General features: G+C 37.6%; 1 protein-coding gene across 2 annotated transcripts in view; it reads left to right on the top strand.

Moving 5' to 3' along the window:
• Positions 1-19,709, top strand: part of SPTB (spectrin beta, erythrocytic) — a 345,456-nt gene that overhangs the window by 259,999 nt on the left and 65,748 nt on the right. The gene's annotated exons all lie outside the window — the stretch shown is intronic.

Below are 19,709 nucleotides of genomic sequence, written 5' to 3'. Positions count from 1 at the left end.
CTCACCTTGACAGATAAGGAAAAATGTTTGAGTACCTGAATAAACCACATGGGCTTTCAGTGGTATATAAATAATAAAATAAATAAATAGAGGATGGAAATGGGAGACTAGGAAGTGGGTGAAAAATATAGCAGATTGGGGAAGTATGAGCCATTTGGCTTTTATCTGCTGTCATGTTTCTATGACACTGTTTATTTATCTATGCTATACAAAATAATAGGGGTGGGCTGTCTTACAGAGTGTGCACTATATGCACATATTATCCCAGGACAAGCAGGCAGCATATTCTCACGTATGGGTGACATCACCGACGGAGCCCCGGTACGGACCACTTTAAAAGTGCATCGCCACTTTAACTCTTTAGAACGATGGCGATAGCCCGAACCGCGCATGCGCGAGTACCTTCTCGCCCAATGTAGGGTGCACGGTCCCTCAGTTTCTTAGTTTCCGTGGAGCTAAGAAGTTGCGTTTTCAACGGCTGTTGAAATTTTTTTGTTTGGGGCGTGGCTTGGCAACGCATCTAGATGGTCGGGTGAGAGTCGAGCTCCACGATGACAGGCTTTATTAGTGTTAAAATAAGTTACAAAGTATTTTTTTCTGTTAAAAGTGCGTGTTTTGGATATAACATGGCAATGGGAAAGCAGACAAAAATTGATTCTGCTTTCGCGGGTACAGGAAGTGCAAAACGATCCAAACCTGAGCCGGCAACCCCCTCAAAGACTCCATTGCCTAAAGATGACAAAGATAATAGCAAAGTTTTAGCTGAGCTTTGGAGAATAAAGGAGATAGTATCGGATAATGCGCAGAAGTTGTAGGAGGTTAAGGAAGAAGTTGCTAATCTCACAAAGCAACTACTGCTAGCTGATATAAAAGTAGAACAACTGGAAAAAAGGATTGAAGTGACGGAGACAGAGCTGCTTCAATACAAGTCAGATCGGAAAAAAATTGAAATATTAACAAGAGATCTGGAAGATTGTGCCAGCAGAGAGAGGAGAAGTAACCTGAGGATAATAGGTTTACTAGAAGGGGTCGAGAAGGGAGACCCAATATCTTTTCTGGAAAATTTTTTGCCTAAGATTTTGCCTCTTAAGACCAAGTTTCCTTTAGAGTTTAAACACGTGCATAGGATCCCTGCAAAGAGAACCAACAGACAAACTGGGCTGCGTCCGTTAATACTTAAATTGCTCCGATTCCAACAAGTAATGAAGGTCTTTCATCTGGCAAAAGAAAATAAAAACTTAAAATGCCAAGACTTTTTGATATACATCGTGCCCGATTTTGCGAGGGCTACAGCTAATAAAAGGAAAAGATTCCTGGATTTACGGCCACAACTAAGAAACCTCGGGGCCAAATATGGTTTACTATATCTGGCACTAATGTGGGTTACTTATGTTAATAAAACGATAAAGTTTGACAATCAGAAAAAGCTGCAAGAGTTTTTAAATCAATGTGAACAGCCAATGTCTTCATGATTCTTAAAAATTTAATCTTCTGTTGTTCTCATTGCATAATATTCATGTTTATGTGCGTGAAATACTATTCAACTTATTTTTACTATTTTGTTTGCTGCTACATTTGGAATCAGATCGGCATTTTTGGGGACCTGACTGTGAAGATTGCTATGGTTTAAATTTGGTTTTTATGAAAATATAGTATAATAATAGCCGTATGAAATTGGCTTCGGTTATAATTTAAACCTGCTTGGGCCAACGGATCCTGGCGTGAGGAATAGAATGGCAGGTAGGATGCAACATTATTAAAAGTATTGAATGCTGAGGAAATGGTGTGATGCACTGAAATAGGAGCTGAAAAATAATTAAAGCGGAAATGGGGAAGGGAGAGAAATATTTTCCAGGCATAGCATGGAGGATTCAACTTGTGGCGGAGCCGGTACCTGTATCTTCAGTATTCCCCGGACTCTGCTCACTTCATCGCAACCTTCGCGTGCTTCCTTCAAGTAGGAAGTCCTGTTGGAACAGCTTTGATACTACTGGAACCATAATTGTCACAAAAGAAAATCAAATCCTTAGTTCAAAATAAAGCACTTTATTGTGACATGGGAGAGTCTATGTACAGCTAGTCCTGACTCCACCATTAATAAGGAAAGTCCAGCCACTAAACAAAGTTCAACAGAGCTCAAGAAAAAAAAGAGCTCAATTATCGCCTTAATTCAGGTAAGTAAAGAAAATATTACATAGTCCAAAAGTCATTGTTGTTAGCTGGTCCCAATAACGTTCACACAAAAATGCTGCTGCCATAAAACTCCAGTAGGCTTGCAACAATAAAGCTAGCACTCCTACTAGTGCTATATCCAAGCCTTGTAGTTCTGCTGGCTTGTTCCCAATCAGCTTAGCTAAGCTGATGTGGGGGGAGGGGAGTAAGTGAATCCACCTTTTAAACTTTTCTGCAAAACAGAATGCCACGAATGGCTCCACTAACCCACCCAAATGGTAAGTGGATTCTCCCCAAAGTTACTTACTTCCCTCAGGTACCTTAACCCAGCCAAAACATAGCTCATAAACTTCAGGTATTCAGTCACTCAAAGTTTGGAACAAAACAAACGTTTTTTTTTCTTGTTCCAAATGAACACAGCAGTACTAGCCTCATTCTTTTCCCAAAGGCAGTTTGCCTTGAACAGCATCCCATTAGCTTATCACTGCTATCTTATAGACCATATAGAACTGCCACTTAACTCAAGTCCATGCAGGAATCTTCAGGCAATCCTTCTGTCTGTGTCCAGTCCATGGGTTCAGGTACTGTCTGCTGGCTGGTCCCAAGGTCAGTATCAGCTTCAGTCATTTCTATATCTTGGGATTCCAGTGCTCCCTCAGGAGGGTCTTCTCCTCCGGCTGGCTCAGGAAAGACTGACTTTGTCCTTCTGAGGGCAGCCTCTAAATTGCACAACTTCCCACGCCCTGTTCTCAGAGGGGGAGGAGTTATCTGTCCTACCTGCTTAGGTTTGCCTGAATTCTTGCTTATCACCTTCAGCTGGGGACTAGCAGAGGGAGAGGTATGTCTCAGAGGCTGTTCCAGGCTGTTCCTCTTATCAACCTCCACTCCCTGCAACTGGATTTTCTCAGACTTAAAGGGGCAGTCAGTAATTTCTTTCTTACAGCTCACTACCCTACCTCTTCCATTAGTGTTTTGTATTTTAGGGGTGACCTTAGTCCTAGCACGGCTAGGCACGAGTCCAGCTTTAGGGCTAGGGTCGTGACAAACTGTTAATACAAAGTTGCCTGTAAGGAATATTTCTGAAGTTCATGCTAAATAGAGCATGTTACACCTTCTTTCCTATACGCTTGTGGGACAGCTTTTACCTATTTATGTCACCATATACCGGTGAGTCAATTAATCCTACCTTCATACTTAATAAGGAAAACTATGGATATATAAAGGCAAAATTCAAATGTGAGTGATTCAATATAAAAACAAGAAAACAAAAAGCAGGGGCAGCAGTTTTCATCTGAAGCAAGAGCATGTTCTTTTTTTTTTCCCATTATTTTTTATTTTCAAATTTTACATAAAGTGTACAAAATATTAAAATACAATTGATAAATACATAGTATCACTTTTATATCTAATACATTATATAACTAAATTTGATTTTCCCCCTCACCCTCCCCCCACCCTTTTATTACTTTAATATAATATTTTTAATTTTCAAATTTTACAGAAAGTGTACAACATGTTAGAATACAATTGATGAATATTCAATAACATTTTTATATCTAATACATTATGTTCTAAATAAATTTTATCCCCTCTCCCTCCCCCCACCCTTCTATTACTTTTCATTCATGCATTACATATTGTAACATATTATAACATATAATGTAGAAATTATTTTCCTTACCCCCCCTCTATGTGTGTCATAAAAAAAAAATCCTTAAAAGAAGAAAAGAAGAAGAAAAATCCTACTATTTATTCATTACAGTATTTTGTCAATGGCCCCCATATTTTTATAAATTTAGTATATGTCCCCCTTTGTATTGCTATTGTTCTTTCCATTTTAAATATATGACATATTGTATTCCACCAAAATGTATAATTTAAGTTGTTATAATTCTTCCAGTTGTTAGTTATATGTTGAATGGCAACCCCTGTCATAATTAATAAAAGCTTGTTATTTTCTGGTGAAATTTGACTTTTTTTTCTCATCATCATTCCAAATAATATTGTATCATATGATATTGCAATATGATTTTCCATCAATTTATTAATTTGTGGCCAAATTGAATTCCAAAAAGTTTTAATATAGGGACAATGATACAATAAATGATCCAATGTCCCTGGTTCTATATTACAGTGCCAGCATTTATTGGACTTAGAACTGTCTAATTTTTGCAAACGTGTAGGGGTCCAAAAAGCTCTATGTAATAAAAAGAACCAAGTTTGTCTCATAGATGCTGACACTGTACATCCCATTCTCCAAGACCAAATTAGTGGCCATTGAGATGCATTAATCCGATGTCCAATCTCAATGCTCCAAATATCTCTCAGACCATTTTTTGGTTTTTTATTCAAATATCCAGACATTAATTTATACCACAATGCGGCTTGATGTCCTAGGAAGTCTGCTTGAAAACATAAGAACTTTAAACTATATTGATTTATCAATGTTTTCCATTCAGGGAACCCAACCTGAATGGCCTGCTTCAATTGCAACCATTTAAAACTTTGTGTTTTATTAAGACCAAATCTATGTTGCAATTGTGAAAAATCCAGCAGTTTACCTTCTGAAATAACATCGTCTAGAGATCTAATGCCTGCAATAATCCAGTTCTTCCAAAGGATTTGAGCTCCGCCAATTTTGATCTTGGAGTTTATCCATATAGATTGATTAGTTGATTTGTTTATTGGGATAGGTGTTAATTTATCAATAAATCTCAACGTTTTCCAAGTATCCATTAATATTTTATTTTCTCTGTATCTTCTAGGTATGTTAATACTTGGTAATTGAACTAAATTTAGGGGAAACATAAGGCGCCATTCCAAATATAACCAATCCGGTGCATTATCCATAAGTTCTGGGAGGATCCAATACATACCCTGACGTAGAATATAGGCTTGATGGTACCTATAGAAATTTGGAAAATTTACCCCTCCCTGCTTAATTGATTTTTGCAAAGTTACTAAAGCTATTCTAGGTGTTTTACCAAGCCAAAGAAATTTTGTTAAAATGCTATTGAGCTTTTTATAAAAGGACCCCTGAAAATAAATAGGTATCATACTCATTTGGTAGCAAACTACAGGTAACATCATCATTTTAATAGTTTGAACACTTCCCCACCAAGAAATATGTAATGGGTTCCATTGTTCACATAACTCCGTAACTTTTTTTAATACATATTTTTCATTCTCTTTTACAGTATCTTCAATTGTATTTTTAACTTGAATGCCAAGATATTTAAATCCTTCTTCTTTCCATATGAATGGAAAAGTATCAAATAATCCTTTTACACAATGAACATTCAAGGGTATAATTTCAGATTTATTCCAATTAATTTTATAACCTGAAAATTTACCAAACTTATCAATTAATTCCAATAAAGAAGATAAGGTTGACTCTGGATTTCTCAAATAAAGCAAAATATCGTCAGCATAAGCCGAAATTTTATATTCCATATCTGAATATGGAATACCTTGTATCTCCCTCGTTTGCTGTATTGCTAACAATAAGGGTTCTAATACAACATCAAATAACAAAGGAGATAAAGGACAACCTTGTCTAACTCCCCTCTGCAATTGAAAACCATCAGATATCTTATTATTAATATTTAGTCTTGCAATCGGGAAGCTATACAATGTTTTTACCATTTGTATAAATCCAGAACCTATACCAAACCATTCTAAAGCCTGATACATAAAATTCCATTCTACCCTATCAAATGCTTTTTCAGCATCTAATGAAACTGTAAAAGCCGGTTCATCCATTTTTTTTGATAAGTTTAACATATGAAACAATAGTCTAGAGTTATTAGAGGAATGTCTTTTAGCAACGAAACCCGTTTGATGCATATCTATAATATGTGGGAGAGCTTTGGCTAATCTCAAAGCCAAAATTTTTGCCAAAAGTTTATTATCAACATTTATCAAAGATATAGGCCTGTAGTTTGAAACCAAAGTAGGATCTTTATTTGGCTTAGGCAAAACAATTATTATTGATTCAGCCATAGTACCTTTAATGTTACCTTTTATAAGTTGTGTCTGATATAAATTTAGTAAATATGGGGAAAGGATATTTTGAAATGTTTTATAAAATTCTACTGTATAACCATCACCACCTGGAGCGGATCCAACTCTAAGAGATCTCAATGCTGTTTCTAATTCTTTTAATGATATAGGTTCATCTAAACTCCGTTTTATATGATCAGGAACCTTAGGTCCATTAATTAAATCTAAAAAATTTTTTCCATCTTTTTGTCTCTCCAAATAAGGCTCGGAAGAATACAGGTCCTTATAAAATTTTAAAAATTGTTTTAATATTATATTTGTTTGATTTGTTATTATACCATTATCGTCTTTTATGTTCAATATGTAATAGAAACTGAAGAAATTAAAATGGGGCTGATCATCGTTAGACTGCTAAGGTTTTTATAACCCATGTGTGGCATGCAGACATAAAGCTGTAAATGTTACATTAGTTCTGAGGTGCTGTCCATCACAGGATGTGAGCAAATAACTTGCCATTAAAGATATAAAAGCAGTCTCACAAGAAAGTTAGATTGTGATTCCATCTGTATAACAAAAAGGATAAAATTTTTCTATGATTGAGAGATCGATATACTGAGGAATCTTCGGGTCAACATGAGAGTTATTGGAAAGATCGTGATAGTTAAGGTTGTTGGTTGCTTATTGGATATGAGCGTTGTTTGCTGCAGTCTTTTACTATATATTTGATTTGAGGAGAGAGTTAATTCCACATCCATGAGAGTTACATTTATTGATAGCAGGATCTTAACAAATAAGAACTGACTTGAACTACATCATGGAACCTGTTGCATATGATTCAGGAAGTAACTCTTTTTTGGGTAAAAGACTTCATCCTGAAGATTCTATATGTTAAAAAGATGAAATATGTTATTCTTAGATAGTTATTTATTTATTAGGTTATAAGTATTATGAATATGGTTACTACAATTTTTAGCTTATTTAAGCTTGCATTTAAAGGTTAAGGTGTAGGATATACTTAGTGGATTAAATTAAATTTTGGATTTTTTTTTTTTAATATGGTTTAGCCCACAAGAGATAGTGGGTATTATGATAATATCTATTTAATAAGTATTTGTAATAGTAGTAGCCTGATTTAATTTTATTGATTTCAGAACTGGAGAAATGAGGGCTAGGTAATCAAATGTATAAAATGTGATTTTTAATGGGATAATGAACATAATAAATGAATGAGATGGGTTGGGTAAATGTATGCATGATAGCTTAGTCCAGTGTTTTTCAACCGCTGTTCCTGGTGTGCCGTACAGTCAGGGCCGCCATCAGGGCAGTACCACCAGTCTAGGGAGAGGGGCGGTCCGCCCCACGTGGACAGAAGAGAGCTGGACGGGGGACCCGCGGAGTTCAATACATCTCGAGCCGCGAGGCTCGTCTTCTGTTCCTGCCTGCCCTGCAGCTAACATATAGCCGATCGTAAGCGTTCCCCAATGTCAGCGCTGACGTCGGAGGGAGGGCTTAAGCAAAGCCTGCCCTCCGACGTCAGCGCTGACGTCGGAGAATACTTCCGTTTGGCTATTTGTGCGCGGCAGGGCAGGCAGGAAGCAGAAGACAAGCCTCGCGGCTTGAGCTTCGTTTTGCTGAGAAAGTTGCAAAGATGGGCTGGGAGGCAAACACGGAACACAAAAGGGGGGAGGGAGTGCATTTTGGACACAAGGCATGAACTTGGGAGAGAGGAAGGGAGGGAAAGAGATGCTGAGGTGGGGGAGGGAATGAGTGTTTGGACACAGAAGGCATGGACTTTGGAGAGAGGAAGGGAAGGAAAGAGATGGTTGTGTACACGGGGAATAGAAGAAAGGAGAATTTTTGGTCATAGGGAGGGAGTGAGGTACAGATAGTGGCATACCAGGGTGGGGGGGGGGGCGGTCTGCCCCACCCCGGGTTTACGTCCCAAGGGGGTGCACAGCTGGCCACCCTCCAGTGTTGTCCCTAGGCCGGCAAACTGCGGCTCTTTAGCCACTTGAGTGCCACCGCCGCCAACGGTGTTGTTGGCGGTGGCAGCATTATAAAATACTTTGTGTTTATTTGATTCCTATTCAAGAGAAATACTTTATATATAGTCAATATAGGCACAGAGTTAAATTTTTTAACATTTTCTAATGGTGGTGTGCCTCGTGATTTTTTTCATGAAACAAGTGTGCCTTTGCCCAAAAAAGGTTGAAAAACACTGGCTTAGTCAATTTACTTATTATAACTTGCATAGTGGGAGAGAATTCAGAGGATTTAAATGTGTTTTATTTAAATAGAGGAGGATAGGTTAGATGTGAAGTCTTTACATACTAGGTGATTTAATGGAAAATCTAATTATTATTTATATTTAGTTTAATATTCAGATACATATTTTATTTTTATTCTTCTACGATATTGTTGTAGGGACATAAATTAAGGGACATATTAGTTTTATGATTAATCATAAATATATATATTTGGGAGAAATAGATATGATATATGATAAATTATTATAAGAATTTAGGTAACTTATTGAAAATAAATAAAGGGATTTTTTGTTGCCTGCTAAGAGTTTTTCCACTACCTGTCTTATATGTGCTTTCCCAAGTTTTCACTTTTAATATGGAGGGGGTGGGATGGGGAGGGAAGGAGGTTTGAGGAGGGGATGTTAGGAGGGGGGTTAGGTTATATGTTCTAGGTTTTAAATTTGGGAAAAAGGTGTATATACTGAAAAATCAGAATAAATTGTGATATTTGATGTGGTTCATGTGCTTTGGGAAAATAATTTATAATGGAATTTAAAATTTTTTCATTAAACATTAATGGCCTCAATCATCCAATTAAAAGAAAGAAAATGCTTTCTTTTTTGAAACAACAGAATGCAGATATATGCTATATCCAAGAGACGCATTCGTCGGCCATAGAATCCAAGAAATTAGAAGGGGGTTGGGTAAAGCATTGTTTTTGCCCCTGCTGTGGGGAAAAAAGGCTGGGGTAGCTATTCTGGTGAATAAGAAATGTACAGCTATATTTAAACTGATTGCTGCAGATCCCTTAGGAAGAGGGTTACATGTGGACATGAGTCTGGGAAATAATACGCTGGCGCTTTTTAATGTATATGCCCCCAATTCGAATCAAAATGAATTTTTCAAAGCTCTACAGCAGTTGATACAACCACTGGCTGCTTCTAATTTAGTAGTCTGAAGAACAAAAATGAAACCCTAAAGTAAGGGAGGTAGAAAAATCTCAAAACAAGCAAAAACCTCCCAAACCCCAAGAATAAAAAATGGATAGGGGGAAGAGACAAAGACAAGCAAAGAACTCAGCTAGCTTTAACACAAATTATTAGAACGGGAGAGCCCTCAGGCACACAGCCGCCACTGGGAATACTGTGGCGGGGCCGGTACCTGTACTTCAGCGGGGCCGGTCCACGCTCACCTTAGAGCTCCTTCTGCATGCTTCCCATAAAGGAAGGAAGTCCTGCTGAACGACATTCTCGCATAATCAAAATAAACAGGCAAAAAGAAAATCAGAGTCAATCTAATTGTTCAGGTGATGACCACTTTATTGCGTGGTATATTGCTGGGAACGAACTTGTAGTTAGTCCAACTTCCCAAGTAGCAAGAAACACATTAACAAAAATTATATCACCGACCAACAGGTCTAGGTTTCCAGCCGTCATCTACATGCTGACAGTACGGGAAAGTAAAAATAAACCAAAAAGAGTTGCTGTCCTTACATTCAGACTAACAACACACCTTACTGTTAGCGCTATAGATGGTTTTTGTGCACAAACCTTTTTGTTATGAAGGCTTGAGCCCCAACCAGCTCAAAGGGAGTTGGTGGGGGAGGGGAAGTAAGTGAATCCACTACTTTACTTTTCTGTAACACAGAATGCCACTAATGGCCCCACAATCCCAGCCAGTATGGACAGTGGATTCTCCCCAAACATTACTTCCCTCTCACACTCTCAAAACAGTAACAGTCCCAGCCAGCTCAACTTGGCTGGAAACTTTAAAGCTCAAAAAGAAAAACGTGTTTTTTTTTTCTTCCTGCTTCCCTCAAGCAGGACAGCACCAGCCAGCATAAGTTCCCAATCAACTCATAAAGGCAAGCACCCTTTCCTAAGCAGTCCCAAAAACATATCCAATGGGTTAATAAACCCCAAACTTCCCAGTCCTGCCACTTAGCTGACTTCCATCCAGGTGTCTTCAGGAAGACTGGGAGTTTCCATGCAGTCCATAGGCTCTGGCTTGGCTAGCTGGCTGGCCACAGGGTCAATGTCTGTTTCCTGCATTTCGATATCCTGGTTTACAGGAGAACAGCCTGGATAGACCTCTTCCTGTGCTGGCCCAGAGTGAACTGCCCTTCTCCTCCTAAGAGCAGCCTCTAAAGTGTTCAGCCGCCCACACCCTGCTCTCTGAGGGGGAGGAGCTGCCTGTACAGTTTGCCTAGGTTTTCTCGGCTTGCTGATTATCTCCCTCAGCTGAGCGTTGGAGGAGGGAGGGAGGTCCCAAGGAGACTGCCCAGGGCCATTCTCTTCACTTTCCTCTCCTCCCTTACAATCAGCATTTTCTAGTTTAAAGGGGAATGCAGCTATTTCCCTTCTCCTGGTCACAACCCTATCCCCATGATTCGCTCTCTGTATGACTGGGCTGGCTTTAGTGGGAGCCAAACCCGGTACAGGCAGAGCATCGGGGATAGGATTGTGACAATACCCAGGGGAAAGGCTGTCACTGGCTTATACCCAGAAGAGTGTTAACTGTGAAACATCCCCGGGCTCTCTCCGTGTGAATGAATAAATAAAGTGCATCCAACACGTGCAGTGTGTGAAAAAATATAAAAATAAATCAAAAAAACACACTCAGGTAACTAGGTTTGAGTTTGTCTCTGTCCCCTATCCAGGGGGCCAAAAGGAAAAACAAGTGTCCAAATCTAACCAAGCCAAACACAATCTGGAAGTACTTAGCTTCTCCGTGTGAGAACAGCCAGCAAATGATGACTTTGCTGGCTGTTCTCACACGGAGAAGCTAAGTACTTCCAGATTGTGTTTGGCTTGGTTAGATTTGGACACTTGTTTTTCCTTTTGGCCCCCTGGATAGGGGACAGAAAGCTAGCTGAGTTTTTTGCTTGTCTTTGTCTCTTCCCCCTATCTATTTTTTATTCTTGGGGTTTGGGAGGTTTTTGCTTGTTTTGAGTTTTTCTAATTTAGTAGTGGCAGGGGATTTTAATGCTGTTATGGATCCACTGATGGATAAAAAACCTAGTAAGATTATGAAATCATTAGGATTAGATAATTTTGCACAGTCTTATGATTTGAAAGATATATGGTGGATACTTCATTTTAATGAGCGGGAATTTTCTTTTTGCTCCCATGTTCACAAATCCTTTTCAAAAATAGATTATATTTTCATTTCAGATCAATTAATTCAGCAGGTAACACAAGCCTCCATAGATCCAATCATTTTGTCTGATCATGGGGGTGTGTGGTGTGGCGTTGCTGGTGCCCGTGTATATGCTTGGCTCCGGTCAGCGCTCAGAACAGCCTGCGTCCTACGTGCTTCCAGAGAAGGCTGGAAGTCCTGCTGGTCCCACAGTTCAATAAAGAAGCAAAAAGATTCAAAACAGTCAATTTCAAATGAAAATAAAGTCCCACTTTATTGTGGCTATCAATCCTGAACAGGGTTCAGTTCATTCTTTTCCATAAACGTAAGAAAACAGGAAAAAGTAAAATTGAGTTGAAAAACAAACAACTCACACCTTTCTTGCCGGTGTCACATGTAAGTAGCCGAGTGCAGTCTTAATCGTTCTGCCTTTGGCAAACAGGCAGTAACAAGCTATCACACTTCCTTTATAAATAAAGACAGTGTTGTGTCCAAGCCTAGATTAAAGCCGGCTTGGCCCCAACCAACTTAACAGTAGTTGGTGGGGGAGGGGAGTAGCCGAATCCACTAAATTTACTCTGTAAGAAACAGAATGCCACAAATGGCCCCACAATCCCAACCCAGGATATTATGTGGATTCTTCCCCAAAACTACCTCCCAGGCACACAATCTCAATTGAAGCTTTTCTTGCTTTCCAAAAACCAAAACATAAACTAAACAGTCCAGCACAATTAAACCTAACAAAAAGGTTTCCAGTTCCAGGCACCTTGCAAGGAGCTCAGCACTGCTCCCTTACTTCGCACAGGTGCAAACAGGTTCCCCAGAAAGAAGGCCAAAAGATTGCTAGCTTGAGCATACAACAAGAAAGAAAAAAAAAACAGCCATGGTACTTAGCTCTCTTCCATAGGGCAAGCTTCTGTATTCATGGCAGTTTCTATACAGTCCATGGGCTCTGGTTCAGCTAGCTAGTTGGCCTCAGGGTCAGGGGCTGGATCCACCATCTCAACGTCCTGATAGTGGTGAGGCTCAGGAGAGCAGTCCTGTAAGCCTCCTTCCTGGGCTGGCCTAGGGCAGACTAACTCAAGTGCAGCCTCAAGAGCATTGAGGCGACCACGCCCTGTTCTGTGAGGGGGAGGGGCAGCCTGCAGCTTCTGCTTACTTCTCACAGGACTTCTAATCAAGTCCTGCAGCTGGGAGTTAGCTGAGTCAGTAGAATGTTTCTGAGGCTGTTCCCGGCTGTTACCCTCATAGTCCTCACCTCCCCAGGGTTCTGCAAGTTGGGAACTAAGAGGCAACTCAGAGCCTAACTTTCTATTATGGTTTGCTCTGTCACACTGGTTAGCCCTTTTAACAGCCAGGCTAGGTTTAGGCATAGCCTTTCCTGGCACAAGCCGAGCTTTAGGGCTAGGGTTGTGACAGTGGATTGAATTTAAAATTGCTGAATAGTAGATAATAGTAGACCTGTATGGAGATTCGATAATACATTGCTTGCGGATCCAAACTTTCTTGAAGAATTTCAGTTAAAAATGAATGAATATTTCCAAATTAATACCTCAGAAGAAATCTCTATGGAAACCTTATGGGATGCTTTTAAGGCAACCTAAATAGTGGGGTACCTTACAGGGTACTGCTGTGAACTTCACAAAAAGGGTTCCATGTCTTCTCCTCACTACAGCTCCCTTATAGGTCATTGTGAGTCCCCCAAACCACCTCCAGAATCCCCTAGACCCAGTTATCTACCACCCCAATAGCCCTTATGGCTGCAGGAGCCACTTATATGCCATTAAAAAAGGGTTTTGTGGGTATATAGGGGAGTGCACATGTTTAAGTATCAATGCAGTGATTACAGGGACTTATGGGCATGGGTCCTCCTCTCCATGGGTCCCTAAGATGCCTCTGTACAGGACGACTAGGCTTTCCTATGCCAGGCTGCCAAGTGATGATGTTCTGGAGGCTGAATTTTAAAGGTGTTATTAATATTTTTATGGGGGTGGGGGGTCAGGGATAACTGGGGTATTGTGTGGGGGGTCTATTTTATGTGTTTTCAGTGCTTATCTGGTGACTTTAGGTAGGTTTTTGTGAATTAGAACATGTTTTACATGGTCTAAGTCACAACGTCCAAGTTCCGTTGATCATGGGCTGTATAACTTTCAGTTATACATGCTGTATGATTAAGTCTAAGCTGTCCCATGTCCCGCCCAACTCCTGCCCTCGAAACTCCTCCCAAAAAGCCCCATTTAGCTTTGGTCGTTGATCAGGATAATTGCGCAAGAGTACTTATAGCTACTCAAGGGTTGTAAAAATGAATAATGAAAAAAATAATGATGTAAAATATGTATTTTAATAAAATCCAAAATCTTATTTTTTATTTGTTATCAAAATTAGATCATAAGAATTATTGGTTATCATTTGCATCATGAGAATTATTCCAGAAGCCAAAAGCTGGCCTTGCTCATAACAAATTCCAATGTTTTACCAGTTACACATCCATATATATCCTAAATGAAGACATTCCTTCATTACAATCTAACTGTAATCTAATTGGTCCACAGTATTTGTTTCCATATAAGGTTAGCTTCATATAGGCATATCACAAAACATTCCTAAAATTACATTCTTATACCTAAAAAGTTACATTCTCACATTAAGCTTACATATTTTATAAAAAGAAGTAATACATAGACAGATATTGTAATGTACTCACAAAAACTATTCAGCTTTTAAATCCTTTTCTGTAAAAATCAGAGTGTCCTCTCTGTACTGAGAAATCATCTTTGTCTCACTAAGACTAAACAAAGAAAAGATGGACGAAGCAGTTAACTCCCCCTCCCATCAAATTCTAAAAAATAGAAAAAAGTTGCTTAAGGTCAGAGGTCAAACACCAGAGCAGCCTGCTCAGAATCTCTTCAGGATTTCAGATATATGAAGAGTAAAATAAAATATTATTCTAATCTATACTTGTTAACTTGTTACCTATAGCTACATAAACTCCTATTATGCAATTTTACTGACTTACTAAAACTTAATTTTGGATTTATCCATATAATGATACACATATGGTTTCGATCTGTCTTTCCAATTACAAAACTCAAGTCATGGTAACCTCAGGGCCCCCTGGTATGTGGATACCAGGTCAAAAGCCAACTCCTGTCTGCCTTTATCTCCCTGAGGATCGGCCTAGTTCAGGCTGGTCACTCTTCAGAACAAAGAAGCCCTATAAAACTTAAGCTTTGCCATCTGGGGTAAATTTGGTATGGTGGTTATCAATCACAGAATGTCTTAGCCTGCCTTCCTGTACCCTCAAGCACATGAAACATGTGTCAAATCAATATGTTAACTTAAATTCCTGTCTTTTACTTTTGTATTTCTGATTATTATATTCCAACTTATCCAATTTTCATTTATTCATTTATAGCTACTAATCCACATTCTCACCTGCTCTTGGATTAGGCCCTATCTATCAACAGGTTTTTCTAACTAGTAAATCCTGGTGCAATGTGAGAAAGTGTAATAGCTGAATCTTTTATTATTTCATGTTTGCTTATTTCATCATACCTACCTGTCCAGGTAAACCAAGCTGGCCCTCCTCAGGTCTACTTAAGGCATAGGACAAGGTCATCGTTCAGCGGTACTATGTAGGCCCAGGTCATTTAGAAATACATCCAAAACCTGTTTTTATTATCGGCACTTGGACGTATTTGGGAAATGTTCGTCCAAGTGCCGACTTAGGCCGGTTTTTGGATGTTTTTCTCTTTTGATTATGAGCCCCTAAGTGTAAGTATAATGAGATTTTTTCACAATTGGTAAGGAAAGATTTGTTTTCTCAGCAGACCCTGTATTATGGAAACTCAAATAAGGCGGGAAGATTATTGGCAAATTATCTCAAAGTGAAAAAAAGAAAGACAAAAATTATTGGAATTAAAGATGAGAAAGGTGATTTTCATTCTCAAATTGGACCTATTTTAAAACAATTCCTAAATTTTTATAAAGCTTTATATTCTTCTGAGCCTTATTTAGACAAGGAAAAAGATGGTTTAGAATTTTTAAAATTAATTGAGGGACCAAAAATTCCTGAGCATATAAAAAGAAGTTTGGAAGAGCCTATATCGCTAAAAGAATTACAAACAGCGTTGAAATCCCTTAGAGTTGGGTCCGCTCCAGGTGGTGATGGTTTTACGGTAGAGTTTTATAATTCATTTCAAAGTACCCTATTACCACATCTGTTAAAATTATATCAGGTTCAACTAACTAATGGTTGCATTACAGGTACTATGGCAGAATCTTTAACTATAGTTTTGCCGAAGCCAAATAAAGATCCCATGATGGTTTCAAATTACAGGCCTATTTCTTTAATCAATGTAGATGGAAAACTTCTAGCTAAGTTATTGGCTTTACGCTTGGCTAAGGCTCTCCCTTATATCATTGGTATGCACCGAACGGGGTTCGTTGCTCAGAGACATTCTTCAAATAACACCAGATTGGCTTTTCACATGCTAAACTTAACAAAAGCCTTGGAAGATCCGGCTTTCTCTGTATCCTTGGATGCAGAGAAGGCCTTTGATCGTGTAGAATGGACCTTCATGTATCAAGCAATGGATTGGTTTGGTATTGGTTCAGGATTTATACAGATGATTCAAACTTTGTATAGCTCCCCTGCTGCTAAACTGTACATTAATAACAATTTTTCAGAGCGTTTCTGTTTGCAGCGAAGTGTTAGACAAGGTTGTCCTTTGTCTCCTTTGCTTTTTGATATTGTATTAGAACCCTTGTTGTTAACTATTCAACAAGCAAAGGAGATACAGGGTATTCCTTACACAAGTTGAGAATATAAGGTCTCCGCTTTTGCAGATGACATATTGCTTCATTTGAGGAGTCCTGAAACACCATTCCACATTTGCTGGATTTGATAGAAAAATTTGGGAAATTTTCAGGATACAAAATAAATTGGAGTAAATCAGAAGTTCTTCCACTTAATGTACATTGTACAAAAGGATTATTTGATTCATTTCCCTTTCTTTGGAAGGAAGAGGGAATAAAATATTTAGGCATTTGGATAAAAAATACACTGGAAAAGACAATGAAAGTGAATGAGAAATTTTTATTGCAATAGGTCACAGAAATGTGTGAACATTGGAACCCATTATATCTATCTTGGTGGGGGAGAATTCAAACTTTTAAAATGATGATTTTGCCTGTGGTTTGTTACCAGATGGGTTTGTTACCAGTGTTTTTTTCGGGGTCCTTTTATAAAAAATTGAATAGTATTCTTACAAAATTGATTTGGCTAGGTAAAATTGCAAGAATTACTCTAGTATCTTTACAAAAGCCAATCACGGAGGGTGGGGTAAATTTTCCTAATTTTTATAGGTATCATCAATCCTATATTATGCGTCAGGGTATGTATTGGATCCTCCCAGAGCTCATGAAAAAGTTCTCAGATTGGTTTAGGTTGGAATGACAACTCATGTTTTCTCTGTGATAAAGCCATGTTCTCAGTATCAAAATGCCTAGTTTATATAAGGAAAATAGAATATTAGTAGATACATGGAAAACCTTAAGATATGTGAATAACTTAACACCTATTCCAATACATAAATCAACGTATCAGACCCTATGGCTAAATTCCAAGATTCAAATTGGCGGATTTAAGGTCATTTGGAAATATTGGATGAAGGCAGGTATACGCACTTTAGATGATGTTATTTCTAATGGTACGCTGCTTGACTTTTCACAATTGCAACACAAATATGGTCTTTTTTTTTTATATATATTATTTTTTATTTTCAATTTTTACATAAAGTGTGCAAAATATTAAAATACAATTGATAAATACACAATATCACTTTTATATCTAATACATTATATTCTAAATGTATTTTATCCCCCCTCCCTCCCCCCACCCTTCTATTACTTTTCAATCATACATTACATATTGTAAATCATATTATATTTTATTATGTAAAAATTATTTTCACTGCCCCCTCTCTATGTGTGTCACAAAGAAGATATTTAAAAGAAGAAAAGAAGAAGAAAATCCTACTAATTATTCATTGCAATATTTTGTCAATGGCCCCCATATTTTTATGAATTTAGTATATGTCCCTCTTTGTATTGCTATTGTTCTTTCCATTTTAAATATATGACATATTGTATTCCACCAAAATGTATAATTTAGGTTATTATAATTCTTCCAATTATTGGTTATATGCTGAATGGCAACCCCTGTCATAATTAATAAAAGCTTGTTATTTTCTGGTGAAATTTGACTTTTTTTCTCATCATCATTCCAAATAATACTGTATCATATGATATTGCTATATGATTTTCCATCAATTTATTAATTTGTGGCCAAATTGAATTCCAAAAACTTTTAATGTAGGGACAATGATATAGTAAGTGATCTAAAGTCCCTGGTTCCAGATTACAGTGCCAGCATTTATTGGACTTAGAAGTGTCTAATTTTTGCAAACGTGTAGGGGTCCAAAAAGCTCTATGTAATAAAAAGAACCAAGTTTGTCTCATAGATGCTGACACTGTACATCTCATTCTCCAAGACCAAATTAGTGGCCATTGAGATGCATTAATTTGATGCTTAATCTCAATGCTCCAAATATCTCTTAGACCATTTTTTGGTTTTTTATTCGAATATCCAGATAATAATTTATACCACAATGCGGCTTGATGTCCTAGGAAGTCTGCTTGAAAACATAAGAACTTTAAACTATATTGATTATTCAATGTTTTCCATTCAGGGAACCCAACCTGAATGGCCTGCTTCAATTGCAACCATTTAAAACTTTGTGTTTTATTAAGACCAAATCTATGTTGCAATTGTGAAAAATCCAGCAGTTTACCTTCTGAAATAACGTCATCCAAAGATCTAATGCCTGCAATAATCCAGTTCTTCCAAAGGATTTGAGCTCCGCCAATTTTGATCTTGGAGTTTATCCATAAAGACTGATTAGTTGATTTGTTTATTGGGATAGGTGTTAATTTACTTATAAATCTCAACGTTTTCCAAGTATCCATTAAAATTTTATTTTCTCTGTATCTTCTAGGCATATTAATACTTGGAAGGTGAACTAAATTTAGGGGAAACATAAGGCGCCATTCCAAATATAACCAATCTGGTGCATTATCTATAAGTTCTGGGAGGATCCAATACATACCCTGACGTAGAATATAGGCTTGATGGTACCTATAAAAATTTGGAAAATTTACCCCTCCCTCCTTAATTGATTTTTGCAAAGTTACTAAAGCTATTCTAGGTGTTCTACCAAGCCAAAGAAATTTCGTTAAAATGCTATTAAGCTTTTTATAAAAGGACCCCTGAAAATAAATAGGTATCATACTCATTTGGTAGCAAACTACAGGCAAGATCATCATTTTAATAGTTTGAACTCTCCCCCACCAAGAAATATGTAAGGGGTTCCATTGCTCACACAATTCCGTAACTTTTTTTAATATAAATTTTTCATTTTCTTTTACGGTATCTTCAATTGTATTTTTAACTTGAATGCCAAGATATTTAAATCCTTCTTCCTTCCATATGAACGGAAAATCTTTAAATAATCCTTTTACACAATGAACATTTAAGGGTATAATTTCAGATTTATTCCAATTAATTTTATAACCTGAAAATTTACCAAACTTATCAATTAATTTTAATAATGAAGATAAGGTATATTCTGGATTTTTCAAATAAAGCAAAATATCATCAGCATAAGCTGAAATTTTATATTCCATATCTGAATATGGAATACCCTGTATCTCCCCGGTTTGCTGTATTGCTAACAATAAGGGTTCTAATATAACATCAAATAACAAAGGAGATAAAGGACAACCTTGTCTAACTCCCCTTCGCAATTGAAATCCATCAGATATCATATTATTAATATTTATTCTTGCAATCGGGAAGCTATACAAAGTTTTTACCATTTGTATAAATCCAGAACCTATACCAAACCATTCTAAAGCTTGATACATAAAATTCCATTCTACCGTATCAAACGCTTTTTCTGCATCCAAGGAAACTGTAAAAGTCGGTTCATCCATTTTTTTTGATAAATTTAACATATGAAACAATAATCTAGAGTTATTAGAGGAATGTCTTTTAGCAACGAAACCCGTCTGATGCATATCTATAATATG

Source organism: Geotrypetes seraphini, chromosome 7, assembly GCF_902459505.1.
Source record: "Geotrypetes seraphini chromosome 7, aGeoSer1.1, whole genome shotgun sequence".
Classification (NCBI taxonomy): Eukaryota; Metazoa; Chordata; class Amphibia; order Gymnophiona; family Dermophiidae; genus Geotrypetes; species Geotrypetes seraphini.
This window is presented reverse-complemented; position numbering and strand designations above follow the sequence as displayed.